At 42.8% G+C, this 13,166-nt stretch overlaps 1 long non-coding RNA gene across 6 annotated transcripts; it reads right to left on the reverse strand.

Annotated features, from left to right (window-relative positions):
• Positions 1–321: 321 nt before the first annotated feature.
• On the reverse strand, positions 322–13,078 carry LOC128561426 (uncharacterized). 6 transcript variants are annotated; one of them, XR_008373252.1, is made up of 5 exons: positions 12,953–13,078; positions 12,694–12,847; positions 9,166–12,590; positions 5,867–6,117; positions 322–4,222 (listed from the first exon to the last, which is right to left on the reverse strand). It is a non-coding gene; the product is annotated as an uncharacterized LOC128561426 (long non-coding RNA). The 6 variants fall into 6 exon arrangements; XR_008373249.1 differs by having other exon boundaries at positions 9,166–9,270; positions 11,070–12,590; positions 12,694–13,078; XR_008373250.1 differs by having other exon boundaries at positions 322–1,650; positions 3,898–4,222; positions 12,694–13,078.
• Between the last annotated feature and the right edge of the window lie 88 nt (positions 13,079–13,166).

Raw genomic sequence — 13,166 nt, forward strand, 5'->3', positions numbered from 1 at the left:
ATGCGGAGGAGCCTCTTGACCCAGGGAGGCCTGTTGACTTGGCTGAGTAAGAGATGTTTGCACAGGGAGGTACTTAGCATTAGCCATCTGGCTGTTGCCTGACTGGGCAGCAGGGCATTTGCCGGTCAGGCCCCTGGGGGCTCCAGGGCCCCTGGGGAAACAGCCCCAGCCAACCCAGTTTTTTCTTTGAATGTATTTATAGTTTGGAGAAATTTCTTAGAACTTTGTTATTTTCACATTTTTCCCCATTAATTCATACCCAAACCAAATAAATTGTAAAACTTTATTTTGCAAGGTGGTAACAAATGCAGTTTTCTCCATTTATTTTTTTTCTTTTGATTAAATTTATTTTATTTTATTTTTTATTCCTATTGATTTGGGGGGAAATGAATCTGGTTTTTGTTTTTTATTATTAAGTCATAACTGTGTACATTAATGCATTTATGGGATGCAATGTGCTGAATTGATAAACAATGTGGAATGCTTACATCGAATTGATTAAAATAACCATCACCTTGCTTACTTATTTGTTGTGGTAAGACATTTATGCTGTATTCTTAGTAGTTCTGAAATGTACCATTGCATTATGCACATTAGATGAGGTCCCACCAGATACCCTCCTTCCTCCCCCCCCTTCCCTCTCCCTCGTCTTCCCTTCTTTTCCCTGGACTATAGTTATGTTTTGCTATTCATATGAATGTGTAGGTGATTATATATTGATTTCATAGTAGTAATGATTACACTGGATACCTTTTTTCCATTCTTGAGTTACTTTACTTTTTCCATTCTTCAGTTACTTTACTGAAGTAAGTACGAATATGTTCCAGCTCTATCCAGGTAAACATAAAAGATGTGAAGTCTCCATCTTTTTATGGCTGCATAGTATTCCATGGTATACATATACCACAATTTGTTAATCCATTCATGAGTTGATGGGTGCTTGGGCTGCTTCCATGACTTGGCAATTATGAATTGGGCTGCAATAAACATTCTGGTGCAAATGTCTTTGTTGTAAAATGATTTTTGGTCATCTGGGTATATACCTAGTACAGGAACTACAGGATCGAACAGTAGGTCTACTTTCAGTTCCTTGAGTGTTCTCCAAACTTCTTTCCAAAAAGGCCATGTTAGCTTGCATTCCCACCAACAGTGTAAAAGTGTTCCCTTCTCTCTGCATCCACGCCAACATCTCTTGTTTTGGGATATTGTTATGTGGGCTAATCTTACTGGAGTTAGATGATATCTCAAAGTGGTTTTGATTTTCATTTCTCTGAAGTTTTCTCCATTTAAAGGATGGTAATGGTTTACCATTTATATGGTTGGCATCTATAAAGTACCCTGCAGTTTACAAAGCACTGCCATCTCCACAACTTCACACAATCCTCACGACAGCTGGATGGGTAGCTATTGCCAAAATTATCCCTATTTTACAAATGAGGAGTTGAGACTTAAGAGAGGTCAAATCACTCACACAAAACCACATGCCTAACAGGGAGGCAAAGGCTGGGGAGTGATTCCAGAGTTTAGGCTCTTTCCACTCTTGTGGCACTTTCTCCCCATTGGCTCCACAACGAGGCAAGCAGGGAGCTGGCTCCAATACTAACCACTGTGCAGGTGGCTCCCAGGAGACAGCCTCAGATCTCAGAACCCCTAGATGTGAAAGCAGTGAGCTGCAAGAGTGCCCTCTGGGCTCCTGGGGTCTGTCCGTGGACAATGCCCCCAGGGGGTTCCCTGCAAGCTCCTCAAAGCTTTGTATAGAAAGACTAAGGACCAACCATGTGAAACCACATAAAACATGCAGAGTGTCCCACCCCCCAGCTGAAATCATGGAGATGAGGGAAAGACTGTGTTATGGGATCACAGAAACTTTCTCCAAGTTCCTTTGCTCTTATCTCCTCTGGGCTTCTGTCTCCCTGCCTTCAAACCTGCACAATCTACCTGAAACCATTACCTGAGATTTGGTTGCTGTCCTGGCTACTTCCTCCCAGATCTTTTTCATCCTTTATAACCCCAAATACCAAACCCGCCCAAAAGGTGTAATTCCATCTTCCTCCCCTTTCTCTCTTTGTTTCTGTCCCTTAAGTCCAACTCGACTGCTCAATCCAAATTGCCTTGACCAGTGTTACTGATTACACCTTCTCTGCCACCCCCAGGTCTCAGCTCTGCTCCCACCACCCTCTGTTCACCCCCAATACCCCACTCAGCCACCAAGCCTTCCCAGTCTCTTCTTTCTTGTCACGTGAAATCCTGCCTTTCCTCTCTTTTCACCAATTCATCCTTTAGTGACCACTTTTCTGTAACAAGGAGCGTGTTACTGCAGGTTGCAGTTTTCAGAACACTTTTAGATATGTGCATGTAGATGTGCACTCATACACAGTCTCACTTCGAAGGTGACTCCTCCCCCGACATCTCTGTTCATCTTCTGCCTGAACTGCTGAACCTGGTTTGTTTGTTTTTTCTGTCTCTGGCTTCAAAGTGCCTGCATTCTGCCTGTCATTGACCTGTTAACCAACCTACATTCAGATATTACGTGGTCTTCCCAATAAAATGCTATTTATGAGATTTCCAGTGTTCTTCCTACTGCAAAGGCCTCACCTCCCTTTCCACCCAAATTTTAATTAGTCCTCTCCATCATTCTTCTTCTTCTTTTTTTTTTTTTTTTTTTGAGATAGAGGCTCACTTTGTCACCCTTAGTAGACTGCCATGGCATCAAAACTCACAGCAACCTCAGACTCTTGGGCTTAAGTGATCCTCTTGCCTCAGCCTCCCGAGTAGCTAGGACTACAGGCGTCCATCACAACCCCCAGCGATTTTTAGAGATGGAGGCCTCTCTCTGGCTCAGGCTAGTCTCGAACTTGTGAGTTCAAGCAATCCACCCGCCTCAGCCTCCCAGAGTGCTAGGATTACAGGCATGAGCCATCGTGCCCGGCCTTTCTTTATCCTTCTTTATTCTCTCTCTACATTCAGTGCCTGTCATGGAAGGCTAAAATCACACTGTGATTCCTGGAACCAGGTGCTTACAGAATCATATTGCTGGTGAATGACATGACCAGCCACGGGGCTCTGCTCTGTTTGTATGTCCACCTTGTGCTACCTTATGCCATAAGCTCCTTGAAACTCTGACAACCCTTTTCTTCTCTCTACCTTCCAGTCCAATTCTGAGATATTTCCCTATGCTGTGTGTTCTCTGTCTTCTGACATTTGGCCATACCAGAGGCAAAATTGGGAAGGCATTGGTATAAATGACTCCCAGTTTGCCTGTGATTGAAACCCCAATGATCAGAGATGTTTAGTATTTTGTCCTAAGGTTGGATCCCCCAAATTTTAAAGAAGGTCACACAAGATTTGTACAGTGCAGACAACTGAAGATGAGACCTTGGAACACAGTCTAACATCAGGATTGTCTTTTATACTTTAATTCTAAAAGGGTGAGGAAGCCCCACCCTGTCCCTGTTGGATGCCTGTCAGAGATACTGGAGTTGTATGCGCCACCATCTTTGTGGGTTGCTCAGAGAGAATGCCCTGTCTTGGCACAGCCAAGAAATTGCTGCAGGATAGACCCACATGTGCCACTCAAGCTCAGAGGCTGATCAACAATGCAGATTCCTTAAACTCATCTGGTTTGAGGCAAAAAAATATAATAATGATAGCAATAGCATTACTACCCAACAGCAATGGTTCAGCACTGTGCCAGTGGCTGCATCAACTCAGTGAAAACCTCATGACCCCTATGGGGTAGGTTCTGTTTTAATCCCTGATTGATAGAGCAACTAGGCTACAAAAGGTTAAGTAACTAGGACAAGACTGTGTGTACACACAAAATTCGAACCAAGGTCATCTGAATCCAGCACCCATATACTACACACCGTAGATATGAAAGCTGTGGCATGGACTTACTTGGGAATAAGGCCATAAGGGTTGGGGGCTCCTTTCATTTGTTTTGAATTGATTTGATTTGATCTGATTAGGCACCAATATCCTCAAAGGCATCTTCATTCAGCCCCCAGTGCTTCTGCAGTCATGTGACAATACATAGGCCAGGACTCTGTTGTCAATGGCTGGAATCCAAAGCTGAAGACAAAGCAGCCCAAACTTCTGGAAGGCACCTCCAGCCCTCAGCATAGCACATCAAAAGTCCCAGAAGCCACCTGCATGACAGGCAAAAAGGCTCAGGTGCTTTGCTTGCTGGGCCGGTTTTTCTGCTCCCCAAGTCTAGATGAAACTGGCAAGAGAGAAAGGACTTTATAGAAGCCAAAAGCCTCCTGCCCATTGGAGGGTACCTCCCTCTGGTCCTCCATGAGTGGTCCCCTCACCCATTCACTGTGAGCCAAGTGAGGATATCTCCAAAACCTGGGGGTAGGATGGAGAGGGGTGCCAGTCACAGGGGACACTGGCATCTCATCCTGTGTTTGAGCATTTAGACAGGAGATTGTCTCCCACCTAAACAGGTGGAGGGTGATTCAACAAGTCCACTGTCTAAAATGAAAGAGTGCCCAGAGAGGGAGAGGGGCAGCCCATGTTCCAGCCATTTGAGTAGCCAAAGATGCCTGAGTTTTCCATAGATCAAGTGGACCCAGGAGAGGAGTCCTACTGGTTCGCTACCCAAGAGTCTCCTGCAAAAAGAGGTTGTACACTGCCCTGCAAGGGGCAGAAGGCAGATCTGCTAGGACTGGGTAGCATGTGAGCCCCGAAGACCTGAGAATTTCAGCCCTGTACTCCTTGGGCAGTGTTTGGAAGCCTGGCACACAGACAATCAGTAGTGGTAGATTGTATTTTCCAAAAGTGTCCAAAGCAATATTTTTGTTCCTACAAAACCTTGCCACTTCTCATCAAGAAGTATCATCTTTACCCTCTCTGCTTAAAACTGGGTGTGACTTTATGACTATCTTGAGGAATTAAATGCAGTGAAAATGATACTATGTGCTTCAGAGGCTGGGTCATAAAGTCAATGTCCCCTCCACATGGCTCTCTCTCTCTCTCTCTCCACTTCTTCATTCCTTCCCTTCCTCCCCTCTCTCTCTCTGAATGCTTGTCCTTGGATCCAAGCCACCATCTTGTGAGAAGCCCAGGCTGCACGAAGAAGCTAGCCAATAGCCCCAGTTATTAACATCCAGACCAATCACCAGGCCTAGAAGACAGTGAGCAACCTTTCCAATAGTCCAATTCCCAGCCTTTGAGCCTCCCCAGCAGAGCCAGGTGGAGACAGATGAACTATCCGTGCTGGCCCCTGCCCCAACTGAAGACGGAGGAATAAAATAAACAATGTTGTTATTTCTTTACTTTAACGCACTAAATTATGGGGCAATTTGTTTTGAAGCCTAAGTATCTAAACCATTGTGTTACCAAGGGATGCAGTTAACAACTAACTGAGAGGACAGTCTCTCAGACAGTTAAATAAGAAACTCTTCACCATCTCCCTTACTTCACTCTGCCCAATACACCAGAGAAACTGCAGCTACTCATAGGAAAATAGAGGGGGCATGGTCTCCTAGAGGCAAATCACTCACTCCCACCAGTCCAGGGAGGGGAGGGAGGAACCAAGGAGTACACCACACACCTCTTCCCATGACAGATGCCCCAGCTACAGCTGCAGCCAACAGTAAAGAAGAAAACCCAGGAAAAGAGGGCACTTTTTATCAGATGTAAGACTAGGGTTTTAAAATGGGAAGATCTTAACTGAAAGTAACTAGGAAATATGAAATCTTCTTCAGGTGCCATTTAAAACTATGTTACCTGGGGAACCAAAAGGCTAAAAAATACTGGGGGGGGGGTGACAGGTGAAAAATAAAATGATTTCATGTATGAATACTTCTGAATTGAAAACTTTCCCAAAAAGTGATTATATTTGTCAAGTAACCAAAGTTACTTCTATCCAGAACCAAGTGCAGGCACCATCTTGGGGCTACTTCAGGAAGTAGATGACATAGTCTGGCTGGAGGGGTAGGAGTTTTGTTCTGTGTTCACTTGGAGCTACAAGCTACATGTATTTAGAGACTGTCACTTTCCCTTCTATCCTGAATCTCCTCTCTTATTGACATTTTATAGTGGTCATTGGCCAACTCTGCTTCCTACCCACAGACAAAATCTTTCCTCATAATGTCCTTGAAGATGGTTCACCTGTGGGAAAGAAAATTGAGTCTTTGTCTTTTAAGGATAATGGAACACATTCCTTAGTTTCCTACAAAGGGCCTTTGCTTTTTCCTGTGAGACTTTTTCAACTACCCATTCTGAACATTTCCCTTTCATTATCAGCACTGTGATGAGGAAGAATTTGTATGTGGAAATAAATCTATAGATTAGCAGAGCCTGCTCCATCCCTTTCCAAGCCTCAGTGACCTCGACAGGAAGCTGGAGGAAAACCATACTAAGGTTTTTCCACCCTTAAGGTTAATTTTGCCTATTAAGGAAAACCTAGAGGCCAAGAGAGACAGTTGTGAGTAGATGAAGAAGATTCCATTATGTACAAGTTCCAAGGAAAGTAGTCACTCAGTATTGGGTGAAGTGGTGGCTACCTCTGCAATTTAATACAGAAATACTTCTCCAGGGAAGCATTATGGTCCACAGAAGCCTAGATGGGGCTATGCCCTTAATGACGTATCTTTAGACAAGCCTGGTGGGCACAGCTCACTTTTCCACATGAGGAAGCACACACCACAAGGCCCCTCATGCATAGTGTCAGTCAAACAGTCAGGGACCCTTCCCTGCAGTGTTAACTCTACCAGTTTTCTCCACAGAGAAGTAAAACAGGAGAACTCACAGCTTCTCTGGTGTTCTTCAGATACTCTTATTTTCTCTGGGCAATCGGCCAATGGTTAAGCACTCTTTTTGTAATGGTAAATGGTAACCTGCCAATGTTTAAGCACTGATTCTTTTTGTAATGGGAAATCATTATGTTTCATGATCTTTCAACACTTTCACCTTTGAGCTCTTTCAAAACTCTTGGCTGCATGCCACCTGATCTCATCAGCCTATCTTGTTTGCAGATCTAGAATGCTGGGGTTACCAACACTATTTCCTGTAGTCCCTCTGCCTATTTGCAGAGCCAGCAATCTCATTTCTTAGACTCTGTCTTTAGGAAATAATCAGAGATGTCTTTAACGATGATGCACAAAAATGTGTTGTTTTTCTCATAACACTATGGAACTGTAAAATCTTATTTATTTACAAGTTTATTGTTTTCTTTTTCCCATATGAATGTATGCTTCATCATTTCCTCTCTAATTAAGATTATGATAGGAATAACAATAATGATCATAATGGTAGGTCACATGAGTATTTACTGGGTCAAGCACTTTGCTATGCATTTAGACACATTATGTAATTTAACAATCACAAAGACTTAAGAGATTAGCATAATTGTCACCATTACCAATAATTACCAGTTATTAATAATCACCATTTTACAGATGAAGAAACTGCGGTTTAGAGAGATTATTAGTGGTCAAGCTGAGACTTGAACCCAGCTTCACTCCACTTGAATTTGTATGCTGATAAGTACACAATGCCTAGTATATGGTCAAGTTTAAGAGTGGCTAAGCCAGACTCTCAAGCTATTCCATGGAATAGGCTATATCTCAGAGAAGAACACTCTAGATACTTGTCTGGTACATGTTGGTTAGTCCACTTAAATCCTTGCACCTAGTCCTGCTCATCTGAGTATGCTTTTCTGCCTCTGGCAAAGCCCTGATTTCGTTTAGATTCCCACCTTCCATACAGCTCCCAGGTAGCACATCCCTGGTAGTGAATCTTCATAAGTCTCAGCCAATCATGGTAATTTTATTCTCTATGCATTAATGATTCTTGGCATGGGCATGTGATGCTGTTCTTCCTAAAGAGATAATGAGGATCTACCGACAATGGAGGCTGAAGGGGAGTCACAGGATTTTTACTTGCTCTTAAAAAGAAACACAAGACAGAAGATAGCCCAGGCCCCTTTACATCCTCTAGATATGGTTATATGAGGAGGAGATGATTAGAGCTGTAGCAGCCACCTTGGGAAAATGATGGAAAAGAGCCCAAACCATCCATCAAGTATGCAGCAAAGTCTTTTCACTAGTCTTTTAATTTAGTGATTAATTTTGTAATTTAATTATTTTATGTGGTATTGTTTTGTTTTGTTTTTTTTTGTTTTGTTTTGTTTTGTTTTGTTTATTTTGAGACAGAGTCTCACTTTGTCACCCTGGGTAGAGTGCCATGGCATCACAGCTCATAGCAACCTCAAACTCTTGGGCTGAAGTGATTGTCTTGCCTCAGCTTCCTGAGTAGTTGGGACTATAGGCGCCTGCCACTATGCCTGGCTATCTTTTTTTTTTTTAGAGACAAAGTCTTGCTCTTGCTCAGGCTGGTCTTGAACTCCTGAGCTCAAGCGATCCACCTGCCTCGGCCTCCCAGAGTTCTAGGATTATAGGCATGAGCCACCACACCTAGCAGGTATTGTTTTCTTTTTAAAAACTGGTTTTAAATACACTTTAGTTTTAAAACCTAGTCTTTTTTATGGTTTCTGTTTCTGGTATTATTTGAATTGAAACTTTGTGTTGTGATTGAAATTAAGCTGAAATAAGCTTAGGTGGCCAGGCAAGGTGGCTCAAACCTATAATCCTAGCACTCTGGGAGTCCAAGGAAAGAGGATTGCTTAAGGCCAGGAGTTCGAGACCCAACTAAGAATGAGCAAGACTCTGTCTCTAAAAATAAAAAATAAAAAAGTATCTGGGTATGGTGATAGGTATCTGTAGTCTCAGCATTTTTGAAGGCTGAGACAGTAGGATCACTTGATCCCAGTAGTATGAGGTCGCAGTGAATTATGATGATACCACTGCAGTCTCGCCCAGGCAAAAGAGTGAGACTCTGCCTCAATAATAATAATAATAATAATAATAATAATAATCATCTCAAGCAAAAATGAGAATTAACCACCATGACCAGAAAGGACAGGGTTATGTTATAGCATTACAAGAAACAGGGACAAGCATCACCAATTTGCTTTTCTCTCCTTGATACCTTTATTTTCTCACTATGACTATATTCAGAAGACTAGAATCATCTCCAAAGGCAGGGCCAGAACACACATGTCCTTGGTTTCATGAACAGAGAGAGACTCAAAGAATCTCAAGGTGACTTACATTGGTGGCAGAGAAGTGACTAGCCCAGCTTGAATCAGGAACTCACCTAGACCATCCACTGTGGCCAAGATGGGAAGGAGAGGGGTTTCACATGAGGAGATGACATCTCCTGTTCAAACCACATGTCCATGGTGGGAATAGGGAATGGTTCCTTAAAAGAAGAGGATTTTAACTTAAAAATTTACCTTGTTTTCTGGGAAGATAACCCCACAAACCCATCCATCAGGTACCAAGTTTAATAATTCCCCGTTCTCCCCAGCGTGTATAAATAGTTACAGCTTTTATTCTCCTGTTACTCAAATAGTTTTATACTTTACACTTAGACTTTTAATCCAAGTGGAATTTATTTTGACATAAGTATAAAGTACTCATCTAAAGTTTTATGTTTTCCAGATTGGTTGCCAATTGCCTCAACACATAACCCTGTAGAAACAAGACCTGTAGCAACCAGGTATATTTTCTTCCTTATTTGTATATATTTCATATTTATATGTATATTTATATATTTCTAGATATTCAGTAATCATTCCTTGTCCCTCTCTGTTTCCCCTATTGTTTTATAGAAAGAATATTGTTAATTTTTCAGCAGGAATGGTTAACTTATAACTAGATTTTAGGTTACAGACTGTACAGATGAACTTGGAACTAGACTAGAAAACAATTTATACCATCTACTAGTGGATACAGTGATTAATAGGATTTGGCAAAAAAGTGCCAAAGCATTTCATTTGTATGAAGGATTGCTACTGTATCTTAAGGAAGAGCATGACATTGTTATTGTTGTTGTGTGTGGAAGTTAAGTCTAGATGAAAGGGTAAGAATGAATGCTGAGACACCCAAGCAATGGACTTTGCTGGTTATCTGACCAGTGCATCTCAGCTCACGGTTGAACTCTCTCCCTTATGTGTGGCATTCTGTTCTGGAAGAATTCCAGGGCCTTGTAAATTACACTTTCTGGCTGTGTTTGACAATGGGTGATTCTGGTATCATTTCCTGCTAGGGTAGCGGACCAGCAACAGCTACACTGGTAGTGACAGCTGGTGGCAAAGCAGTGGTTGTGGCTGTAGCAGCCATAAGTGTGGCCTGGGAGTGTGAGTTCATAGTTGCCAGGTTTTAGGAGTTGGACAAACAGCCAGCAGGCAGGGTTTGAAGCTCTGGTAGCAGAATAACCACCCCTGCACACACATGCACACACACACACACATACACAGGTACACGGAAGACATCCAAGTCCTAAACCTGAAGTCTGTGAATGTGTTACTTTTCCAGTAAGAAGGACTGCAGATTCAGTCAAAAACTTTTGAGATAGAGTGATTGTCCTGGATTACCCAGGTGGGCTCAATGTAATCACAGAGGCCCTTATAAATGGGAGGCAGGAGGCTCAGAGTCAGAGAAGACATGAAGACAGAAGCAAAGGTCAGAGAGAGAGAGAGATCTGGGCATGCTCTGCTGTTGTGTTTTGAAGATGAAGGAATAGGCTGTGAGCCAAGAAATACATGCTGCATATAGAAGTAAGAAAAGATGGGCTGGTGCTATGGCTCACACCTGTAATCCCAGAATTTTGGGAGGCCAAGGCAAGAGAATAAGAGAATTGCTTGAGTCTGGGAGTTCAAGGTTGCAGTGAGCTATGATTGCACCACTGCACTCCAGCATGGACTACAGAGTAAGACTCCATCTCTTAAAGAAAAAAAAAAAATCTTGGGTACAAATGCATAAGCAAGCAGCAAGTGATTACTGTAAATCTGTCTTTTTTTTTTCCTCATTATTCTTAAGTGCACTTATTCTTCTTCTGGATTTTCCAATAACATTTCTGTGACCCTTTTTAGTTGGAGAAGCAATTGACAAAGATTATTGCATTTGACTCTCACAACCACTCTAAAAGATAGATATTTTAATTATACCCATTTCATAGATTAAATGGATCTGGCCTAGTAGAGATAAGAAACCTACCTGTGACCACTCAGCTAGAAATGTACAGGCCAGGGCTCGGCATTCAGAGTCCATCTCTCATCCTCCCTACCACACTGCTTTTCCACAGGTATGGAAATGATTTATAAGTATCCTGCACACCACACCAAATCCGTTGTGGGAAAAATTCAGGAAAAACTATCAGAAATTCTACAGGTCTAGAAATGACACTCATTGGAATACTGTAGTTATTAAAATGATAAGTATCCATTCTGTTTAGCAAAATTTAACTGTTAATATGTGTTTTTAAGCAGTACACATGATTTCACATCAGTTATTATGTTGGGCTTCTTTAGGAGGCAATGAACAAAGTTAGATTCCTTTGTTGGCAAGGGATTTATTCTAAGGACATTCAGGGAAGTAGGGAGACAGGGCATAATGGCATCTGTAGCTAAGTCAAGCAATGCAGAGAATAAAACGTTGTTTGAGGCCTGAAGGTTATTCGGACTGACCCCTCATTAAACTGTGCATCCTTAGTACTAGGTGCCCAGGCTCCCTTCTGTGTGCTTTGCCATGGTGCTGTGCCAGCCCCTTACCGTCTTCGTTGCCATAGCTGTTTGTTTTTTCTCTCTACACACGTAAGCCTCTGCTTACTGGTGACTTCCTTTCACCGCCTCCTGGTTTCTATCACCTGATGGCTTTTGTCACTATTTTCTGCTTGACCCCCTGTTGTCTCTGGGTGTCTCACATCTAAACTCCCCAAGAAAGAGAACCTCATTGCTTCAATTAGTCACTGCTGTTCTTGTAATCAGAGCTCGCAGGCAAGGCCACTCCCTAGTTCTACTGGTTAGCAGACGTACTAGCTGTGGTGCCATCACACACCCATACTTGATGCAGTCAGCGAGGGTCCAAAAAGTGTTCACATAGTAAGAATGTGACCTCTCCAATACTAGTTTTGAACAATATTTTAAATGGCATGAATAAGCCCAGCGCAGGGGCTCACGCCTATAATCCTAGCACTCTGGGAGGCTGAGGCAGGTGAATAGCCTGAGCTCATGGTTGGAGACCAACCTGAGGCAGAGGGAGACCCTGTCTCTAAAAATAGCCGGGCGTTGTGGCCGGCGCCTGTAGTCCCAGCTACTTGGGAGGCTGAGGCAAGAGAATGGCTTGAGAGTTTGAGGTTGCTGTGAGCTATGAAGCCAGGGCACTCCACCCAGGGTGACACAGTGAGACTCTGTCTCAAAAAATTATATATATATATATATATATATAATAAATTAAAGCTGTCATAGTTGGGTTTGGGTCAGGGCGGAGGAATTTTAGATAATTATTTTTCTCCATTTTGCAAGTTTCCTGTAATGATATTGTAATAGCTTTTTAGATTTCAAGCATTTTTTATCAAATAAATCTCCCAAGCAGTATCAGTCATGCAACCAAGCTACCACTTCAGTCTCTCCCATGGACTTATCTTGAGACAGTAGAAGAAAGTCACAACCATTAAAGCCTGTGGATCCTTATTCCTGCAACGGTGAAAGTTGTAATTGTGGTAGGCTGTGAAAGCACCTGGAAGGCAAAAGTGTCTGTTATTACTCTAACAACTCCTTTTAAACTGCTATAATAGCATGTGCCACATGAGCAAAACACACAACCTTCTAAATTAGCTTACTTGTGAAAAGCCGTCCCTTGCGCACAGGGCAAGTATTTGAAAATACCACCCACTCGATTGGCGTACATCTCCAGGGCACCACAACAGCTTTGTGAAATCAGCTATCCCTAGCTCCACTTTGATTTTCCTCATCTACACCCTTGTCTCAGTTCTTCTGTCAGAGACATACAATTACTAAGTATTATTATTGCTTGATAATTACTGTAATTACTAAGAGGACAGCCCGAGATGGCAAAGACAGGAAAAATCGAATTCTCACATGGACTAGTGTCTGAGCTGGAGAGTCTGTTTGTGTCAGGGAAAGTGTGAATTCCTCTACCCCGTCGTCTGGGAGCGGACAAGGGCTGGAACCTCAAAGCCGGAGGACTGACCGCCTAAGGGGCAAGGGCCCGGGCCCTGTGACTCGGTAACCGAGATGCAAAGTCCTCCCGTGATCCTAGAGAGGACCCTTAAATGCAGCGCAGTCCCGGAAG

The sequence above is a fragment of the Nycticebus coucang genome, chromosome 12 (assembly GCF_027406575.1).
Source record: "Nycticebus coucang isolate mNycCou1 chromosome 12, mNycCou1.pri, whole genome shotgun sequence".
NCBI lineage: Eukaryota > Metazoa > Chordata > Mammalia > Primates > Lorisidae > Nycticebus > Nycticebus coucang.